This window comes from Suncus etruscus, chromosome 3 (assembly GCF_024139225.1).
Source record: "Suncus etruscus isolate mSunEtr1 chromosome 3, mSunEtr1.pri.cur, whole genome shotgun sequence".
Taxonomy (NCBI): domain Eukaryota; kingdom Metazoa; phylum Chordata; class Mammalia; order Eulipotyphla; family Soricidae; genus Suncus; species Suncus etruscus.
This window is the reverse complement of record NC_064850.1, coordinates 26,903,887-26,913,079: the sequence shown is the minus strand read 5'-3', so window position 1 is coordinate 26,913,079 and position 9,193 is coordinate 26,903,887. Positions and strand designations below refer to the sequence as shown.

General features: G+C 38.2%; 1 non-coding gene across 1 annotated transcript; it reads right to left on the bottom strand.

Moving 5' to 3' along the window:
• Window positions 1-910: 910 nt before the first annotated feature.
• Window positions 911-1,017, bottom strand: LOC126005548 (U6 spliceosomal RNA). The gene has a single exon (XR_007494598.1). It is a non-coding gene; the product is annotated as a U6 spliceosomal RNA (small nuclear RNA).
• Window positions 1,018-9,193: the final 8,176 nt, after the last annotated feature.

Sequence of the window (9,193 nt, the reverse complement as noted above, 5' to 3'; positions counted from 1 at the left end):
GTATATTTTGGAGATTAGCCCCTTATCTGATGGGTATTGGGTGAATAGTTTCTCCCACTCAGTGGGTGGCTCTTGTATCCTGGGCACTATTTCCATTGAGGTGCAGAAGCTTCTCAGCTTCATATATTCCCATCTGTTAATCTCTGCTTTCACTTGCTTGGAGAGTGCAGTTTCCTCCTTGAAGATGCCTGTAATGTCCTGGAGTGTTTTGCCTATGTGCTGTTCTAAATATCTTATGGTTTTGGGGCTGATATCGAGGTCTTTCATCCATTTGGATTTTACCTTCGTACATGATGTTAGCTGGGGGTCTAAGTTCAATTTTTTGCAAGTGGCTATCCAATTGTGCCAACACCACTTGTTGAAGAGGCTTTCCCTGCTCCATTTAGGATTTCCTGCTCCTTTATCAAAAATTAGGTGGTTGTATGTCTGGGGAACATTTTCTGAGTATTCAAGCCTATTCCACTGATCTGAGGACCTATCCTTCTTCCAATACCATGCTGTTTTGATAACTGTTGCTTTGTAGTACAGTTTAAAGTTGGGGAAAGTAATTCCTCCCATATTCTTTTTCACAATGATTGCTTTAGCTATTCGAGGGTGTTTATTGTTCCAAATGAATTTCAAAATTGTCTGATCCACTTCTTTGAAGAATGTCATGGGTATCTTTAGAGGGATGGCATTAAATCAGTATAATGCCTTGGGGAGTATTGCCATTTTGATGATGTTAATCCTGCCAATCCATGAGCCGGGTATGCGTTTCCATTTCCGTGTGTCCTCTCTTATTTCTTGGAGCAGAGTTTTATAGTTTTCTTTGTATAGGTCCTTCACATATTTAGTCAAGTTGATTCCAAGATATTTGAGTTTGTTTGGCACTATTGTGAATGGGGTTGTTTTCTTTTCTTTTTTTTTTTTTTAAAATATGGAACGCTTCACGAATTTGCGTGTCATCCTTGCGCAGGGGCCATGCTAATCTTCTCTGTATCGTTCCAATTTTAGTATATGTGCTGCCGAGGCGAGCACGGGGTTGTTTTCTTAATGTCCATTTCATCCTTATTACTATTGGTGTATAGAAAGACCATTGATTTTTGTGTGTTAATTTTGTAGCCTGCCACCTTGCTATATGAGTCTATTGTTTCTAGAAGCTTTTTGATAGAGTCTTTAGGGTTTTCTAAGTAGAGTATCATGTCATCTGCAAACAGTGAGAGCTTGACTTCTTCCTTTCCTATCTGGATTCCCTTGATATCCTTTTCTTGCCTAATCGCTATAGCAAGTACTTCCAGTGCTATGTTGAAGAGGAGTGGTGAGAGAGGACAGCCTTGTCTTGTGCCAGAATTTAGAGGGAAGGCTTTCAGTTTTTCTCCATTGAGGATAATATTTGCCACTGGCTTGTGGTAGATGGCCTTAACTATATAGAGACAGGTTCCCTCCATTCCCATTTTGCTGAGAGTTTTGATCAAGAATGGGTGTTCGACCTTATCAAATGCTTTCTATGCATCTATTGATATGATCATGTGGTTTTTATTTTTCTTGTTATTGATGTTGTGTATTATGTTGATAGATTTACGGATGTTAAACCAGCCTTGCATTCCTGGGATGAAACCTACTTGATCGTAGTGAATGATCTTTTTAACGAGGCATTGAATCCTATTTGCCAGGATTTTGCTGAGGATCTTTGCAACTGCATTCATCAGTGATATTGGTCTGTAATTTTCTTTTTTGGTAGCATCTCTGTCTGGTTTAGATATCAAGGTGATGTTGGCTTCACAAAAGCTATTTGGAAGTGTTTCTGTTTGTTCAATTTCATGAAAGAGTCTTGCCAAGATTGGCAGTAGTTCCTCTTGGAAAGTTTGATAGAATTCATTAGTGAATCCATCTGGACCTGGGCAATTGTTTTTCGGCAGACATTTGATTACTGTTTTAATTTCATCAATGGTGATGGGGGTGTTTAGATATGCTACATCCTCTTCCTTCAACCATGGAAAATTATAAGAGTCCAAGAATTTATCCATTTCTTCCAGGTTCTCATTTTTAGTGGCATAGAGTTTTTCAAAGTAGTTTCTGATTACCCTTTGAATCTCTGTCATATCAGTAGTGATCTCTCCTTTTTAATTCCTGATACGAGTTATCAAGTTTCTCTCTCTCTCTTTCTTTGTTAGGTTTGCCAGTGGTCTATCAATCTTGTTTATTTTTTCAAAGAACCAACTTCTGCTTTCGTTGATCTTTCGGATTGTTTTTTGAGTTTCCACTTCGTTGATTTCTTCTCTCAGCTTTCTTATTTCCTTCTGTCTTCCTATTCTTGGGTCCTTTTGTTGAGCATTTTCTAGTTCTATTAGCTGTGTCATTAAGCTACTCAGGTAAGCTCCTTCTTCCTTCCTGATGTGTGCTTGCAAAGCTATAAATTTTCCTCTCAGTACTGCTTTTGCTGTGTCCCATAAGTTCTGATAGTTTGTGTCTTTATTGTCATTTGTTTCCAGGAACCTTTTGATTTCCTCCTTGATTTCATCTCGGACCCACTGGTTATTGAGCATGAGGCTGTTTAACTTCCAGGTGTTAAAGTGTTTCTTCTGAGTCCCTTCGGAGTTCACAAATAATTTCAGAGCATTGTGGTCAGCGAAGGTAGTCTGCAAAATTTCTATCCTCTTGATCTTATGGAGGTATGTTTTATGTGCCAGCATGTAGTCTATCCTGGAGAATGTCCCATGTACATTGGAGAAGAATGTGTATCCAGGTTTCTGGGGATGGAGTGTCCTATATATATCCACTAGGCCTCTTTCTTCCATTTCTCTCCTCAGGTCTAGTATATTCTTGTTGGGTTTCAGTCTGGTTGACCTATCCAGTGTTGACCAAGCTGTGTTAAGGTCCCCCACAATTATTGTGTTGTTGTTGATATTATTTTTCAGATTTGTCAACAGTTGTATTAAATATATTGCTGGCCCCTCATTCGGTGCATATATGTTTAGGAGAGTGAATTCTTCCTGCTCTACGTACCCCTTGATTAATATAAAATGTCCATCTTTGTCCCTTACAACCTTCCTGAGTATAAAGTTTGCATTATCTGATATTAGTATGGCCACTCCAGCTTTGTTATGGGTGTTGTTTGCTTGGATAATTTTTCTCCAGCCTTTTATTTTGAGTCTATGTTTGTTCTGACTATTCAGGTGCGTTTCTTGAAGGCAGCAGAAGGTTGGATTGAGTTTTTTGATCCATTTAGCCACTCTGTGTCTCTTAACTGGTGCATTTAGTCCATTGACGTTGAGAGAAAGAATTGTCCTGGGATTTAACGCCATCTTTATTTCAAAATTTGGTGTGTCTTTTGGGTAGTCTTATCTTAGATTAGGTCTTTCAGTTTTTCTCTTAAGACTGGTTTTGTGTCTGTGAAGTTTCTGAGCTGTTTTTTGTCTGTGAAGCCATGTATTCTTCCGTCAAACCGGAAAGTGAGTTTTGCTGGGTATAGTATTCTGGGTGAAGCATTCATTTCATTCAGTCTTGTCACAATATCCCACCACTGCTTTCTGGCATTGAGTATTTCTGGTGACAGGTCTGCTGTAAATCTCAGGGAAGCTTGCTTGAACGTGATTTCCCCTTTTGATCTTGCTGTTTTCAGAATTCTGTCTCTATCTGTGGGATTTGTCATTGTGACTAGGATGTGTCTTGGGGTGGTTTTTCTGGGGTCTCTTTTGGTTGGTACTCTTCGGGCATGCAGGATTTGATCACATATATTCTTTAGCTCTGGAAGTTTCTCTTTAATGATGTTCTTGACCGTTGATTCTTCCTGGAAATTTTCTTCCTGTATCTCTGGGACTCCAATGATTCTTAAGTTGTTTCTGTTGATCTTATCATAGACTTCTATTTTCATCTGTTCCCATTCTTTGACTAATTTTTCCATTGTCTGCTCATTTGCTTTAAGTTTTTTGTCCAATCTCTCCTGCTGTATGAAATTGTTTTGTATCTCATCTTCCACAGCACCAAGTCTATTCTCAGCTTCTGATACCCTGTCCCAGAGCTTATCCATTTTGTCATTCACTTCATTTACTGACTTTTTCAGTCCTGTTAGTTGACATGTTATTTCAGTTTGGAGTGTTGTGATTTCTGTCTTCATATTTTCTTGGTTCTTATTAGTGTTCTGTTCAACTAGATCCATGGTTTCTTGGAGTCCGTTGAGCATCTTCCATATTGCTAGTCTAAAGTCCTTATCTGAGAGGTTGATTAGTTGGTTGGTCATTATCTGGTCCTCAGAATTGTCATCTTCATTCTCTATGTCTGATGCTGGCCTGCGTTGTTTCCACATTGTCACACTTGTATTGTGGGTTTTTCTACGTGTTGTGGTGGTATTCATTGTCTATGTGATGCAGGCAGCACACTCCTCTGGCTCCTCCCTTTCTGGATGGGCTGACTTGCCTCTAAGTGAGGGGAGTCCTCCGTGGATGAAGCCTCACACTGGGTCAAATCTTAGGCCCGTGCATGCAACAGAGAAGACAGTCCGGAGAGAAATGTTTGCTTCTGTGATATAGCGCTGTTCTTAGTGTGATTTTTCCTTCTTGTTGCAATGGAGTTCTTTCTTTAGAAAGAGTGCACGGCCGCGTAGCAAAGCGGAGTGGCCGTGCTCCGCTGGAGCCTCTTTTTGCCCCACTCGCAAGAGTTTCACGCAAGAGGACAGTAGACAGACATAGACAGGTCACACTCACAGTATTTCACAGTTGGGCCCCACTGGGCCGGTGTACTTTTGCGGATTTTCTCTGCCTGGTGTCACACACAGGGAGCCGGCTTTTGCAAAGCTTAGCCAGTTTTCATGCTCTGTAGTCCCTCCCTGAAAATGACGTCTGGGTGAGCGAGGTTTCTGGAGCCTCTTTTTGCCCCACTTGCAAGAGTTTCACGCAAGGGGACAGTAGACAGACATAGACAGGTCACACTCACAGTTTTTCACAGTTGGGCCTCACTGGGCCAGTGTACTTTTGCGGATTTTCTCCGCCTGGTGTCACACACAGGGAGCCGGCTTTTGCAAAGCTTAGCTAGTTTTCATGCTCTGTAGTCCCTCCCTGAAAATGGCGTCTGGGCGAGCGAGGTTTCTGGAGCCTCTTTTTGCCCCACTCGCAAGAGTTTCACGCAAGGGGACAGTAGACAGACATAGACAGGTCACACTCACAGTTTTTCACAGTTGGGCCCCACTGGGCCGATGTACTTTCGCGGATTTTCTCCGCCTGGTGTCACACACAGGGAGCCGGCTTTTGCAAAGCTTAGCCAGTTTTCATGCTCTGTAGTCCCTCCCTGAAAATGGCGTCTGGGCGAGCGAGGTTTCTGGAGCCTCTTTTGCCCCACTCACAAGAGTTTCACGCAAGAGGACAGTAGACAGACATAGACAGGTCACACTCACAGTTTTTCACAGTTGGGCCCCACTGGGCTGGTGTACTTTCGCGGATTTTCCCCGCCTGGTGTCACACACAGGGAGCCGGCTTTTGCAAAGCTTAGCCGGTTTTCATGCTCTGTAGTCCCTCCCTGAAAATGGCGTCTGGGCGAGCGAGGTTTCTGGAGCCTCTTTTTGCCCCACTCGCAAGAGTTTCACGCAAGAGGACAGTAGACAGACATAGACAGGTCACACTCACAGTTTTTTACAGTTGGGCCCCACTGGGCCGGTGTACTTTCGCAGATTTTCTCCGCCTGGTGTCACACACAGGGAGCTGGCTTTTGCCTCAATTTATTTTTTAATATATCCATTTTATTTAAAAGTTTATTCTCTAGGAATTGTGACCGTCCACCAGAAAACGTACTTGCTTTGCATGGTGCCTCTTTAGATGCTTATTTGATCCCAATGCTATAAACAAGACCTGAAGCACCAACACGAGTGACCTTTGATCATGAGACCAGAATAAACCCTAAGCACCAATGTGTGTAACTCCAACACTAAAAAGCTTTTTCTCCAGTAAATCACCCAGTGTATTCACCTCCACTATTTTTTTCTGACAACAAATTTAAAATCTAAATCCTAGTTTTCAGAAATTTATTTTTGGACTTTTTAATATATCTTACATTTAAATGAAAACATGAATCATTTGTTTCCATTTACCCACTATTTAAATAATAAACTATGTTCCTTAAAATTAAATTATATACAATCCCCATAATATATGTTAGCAAAAAGTGTTAGAACTGAAATTGGTAGTTACTTACTTAAAAGTTATATTCCACTTTTTCACAAACCATAACACCTTTTCCTGTAACTTTTGTAGATGAATATAATATCTCACTTGTTTTAAAAGTTTTCTTCCCTAAAATATCCTGAGGCATCAATTCTCATTATGAACTAATGGCAACAATTTTGTTCTAAATCCCTGAGGAAAAATGATATTGTCAGAATGTTGGCTAAGAATTTACTTTTAAAAAAAACTGACATAGGAATTATTTGAAAAATGGAGACTCTAACGATATAGATGTGTATTTTGAAACACCAAATTAAATTTGCTGTCCTTTAAAAAAAAAGCTTTTTGTGCATCCTAAAATCTTAAAGGCATTTGAAAATCTTTTGATTGACTTGGCCATTTATTGGAATCTGCATCAAACAAATAAACAGTTGAAAAAGAGAAAAACCCAGGCATTGTGGCTGACAATCTCTACCTCTGAGGTGAAATCTTAAGTCAATAAAAGACTTGTGTTGGAAACTGTGAGTGACATTTAACTAAGGGGTGCAAAGTGTATGGCTGTATTTTTGACACCATTCCTCCCACACAACTGTCAGTAAGTCTAAATTAATGCTGGAATTGTACAGGTTTCAATGATGGATGAAGATATTTCAGCCACATCACAGAACCAGAGAAGTAATGAACTTTGCAGTTTGTACAGATGCCTCTATATCTGCATTACTTCATTTGATTTTACTGAACTGTGTTATGTCACTATAGATGCTGTTAGAAAATCTATACTCTTACTCTTATGTAATATGCTTCACATTTTCCTAAGAAAAGGTTTGAAGTACTTTCTGCCATCAAACTAACATCCTTTAAATTGAATCTGCATCCTTTGAAAGTCAAAAGCAAAATACTACCATTGAAATTCTATTGGAATTGATTATACTATTAGATGTGATTTATGCATTTTTCTATAAGTACTTTCAGTGATTACCTAGAAATTAAAAGACTTTATTTTATATCTTATTCTTTCTTCATCTCACATAGGCACTTGAAATTTTAAGATGAAGTATATGAATTACAAGATTAATGTCAAGACTAAACAAGGGACATTTGTGTAAAACTGTAAACTCTTTTAATCATATAATCTGGGAATATATTGTTATATAGATTACAATGGTTTACAGAGCATATTTTATGTATTTAGTTGAAGCCTATTATTTCCTCTGTGAAATCATCTAGCTACCATTTGCTTCAGATGAGAAGTCATCAAAATTGGTTAATATAAAGATTTCATATTTTTCAGTGTCTATAATTTCACATCTACAAAAATCTATGATTTTTTTTTAATAAAAATACTCATTTGTGATGTGTTGGCATGGATGTGGAGAGAAAGGAACTCTTATCCACTGCTGGTGGGAATGAAGTCTAGTTCAACCTTTATGGAAAGCAATATGGAGATTCCTCCAAAAACTGAAAATCGAGCTCCCATATGATCCAGCTATACCACTCCTAGGAATATACCCTAGAAACACAAAAATACAATACAAAAACCCCTTCCTTACACCTATATTCATTGCAGCACTATTTACCATAGCAAGACTCTGGAAACAACCAAGATGCCCTTCAACAGACGAATGGCTAAAGAAACTGTGGTACATATACACAATGGAATATTATGCAGCTGTCAGGAGAGATGAAGTCATGAAATTTTCCTATACATGGATGTACACGGAATCTATTATGCTGAGTGAAATAAGTCAGAGAGTGAGAGAAAAACGCAGAATGGTCTCACTCATCTATGGGTTTTAAGAAAAATGAAAGACATTCTTGCAATAATAATTTTCAGACACAAAAGAGAAAAGAGCTGGAAGTTCCAGCTCACCTCATGAAGCTCACCACAAAGAGTGATGAGTTTAGTTAGAGAAATAACTACATTTTGAACTGTCCTAATAATGAGAATGTATGAGGGAAATGGAGAGCCTGTTTAGAGTACAGGCGGGGGTCAGGTGGGGAGGAGGGAGACTTGGGACATTGGTGATGGGAATGTTGCACTGGTGATGAGTGGTGTTTTTTACATGACTGAAACCCAAACACAATCATGTATGTAATCAAGGTGTTTAAATAAAAAAAATAATTAATGCTCTTAAAAAATACTCATTTGTGATATGAAGTAAAATAATTCCATAAATATTCTGGAACATCCATTTTATATTTTATTATTATTAATTACATAGATGTTTTATAATGAACATGAGATAGATTAAATTTTATAGTGGAAGTAAATAACTTATAGACATACTTTTAAAAAGAGGTGAAAAATGGCTTGTATTAGAAATCCATGTCACTGATAAAAAGATAGAAGACAAGGAAATGGAAAGAATTTCTGTGCTCATGGGTTAAATCATTAAAATTATTAAAGTTACTATTTTATCCAAAGTATAATTTGGATAAGATTCATTCCTATCAAAATGTAAATGTCTTTTTCAAGGAAATAAAAATTTACTGAAATTCAAATGAAATGAGAAAAGATTTTGAATGGTGAAAGCAATCTTAACACAAAGGGCATAATATAAAAGTATTCATGTCCTCAGCTTTAAACTAAACTATAATTTAAAATAATCAAGGGGTTCCTGACAGTAGGAAAGGTGCTTGTGTTGCTTGTTGTTGATGTAGGTTCAAAACCCAGCACCTCTGTGATCCTCTGAACCTTGCCAGGAGTGAATTCTTAGTGCAATGACAGGAGTGATCCTTAAACACTTCCAGATATGGCCACAAAACAAGCAAAATGTTATATTAAAAAATAGCATGATATTTGAAATTAAATAAAACAAATCTATTGAATTGAATGGAGATATTATAATTAAGGTCTTTAAATAGATGGATCATTTATTACAAAGAGGCAGAGGACACAAAATTGTGAGATGGATGCTCTCTTCAATAATGTTTCTGGGAAAACTGGATAAACACAAAGGAAAAAATTAATCTATTTCAATGTCTCACACCTTGAACAAGAGTAACTCAAAATGCATTAGAGAGTTGAACTTTATACCTTAAATGGTAAAAAGCATTGATGA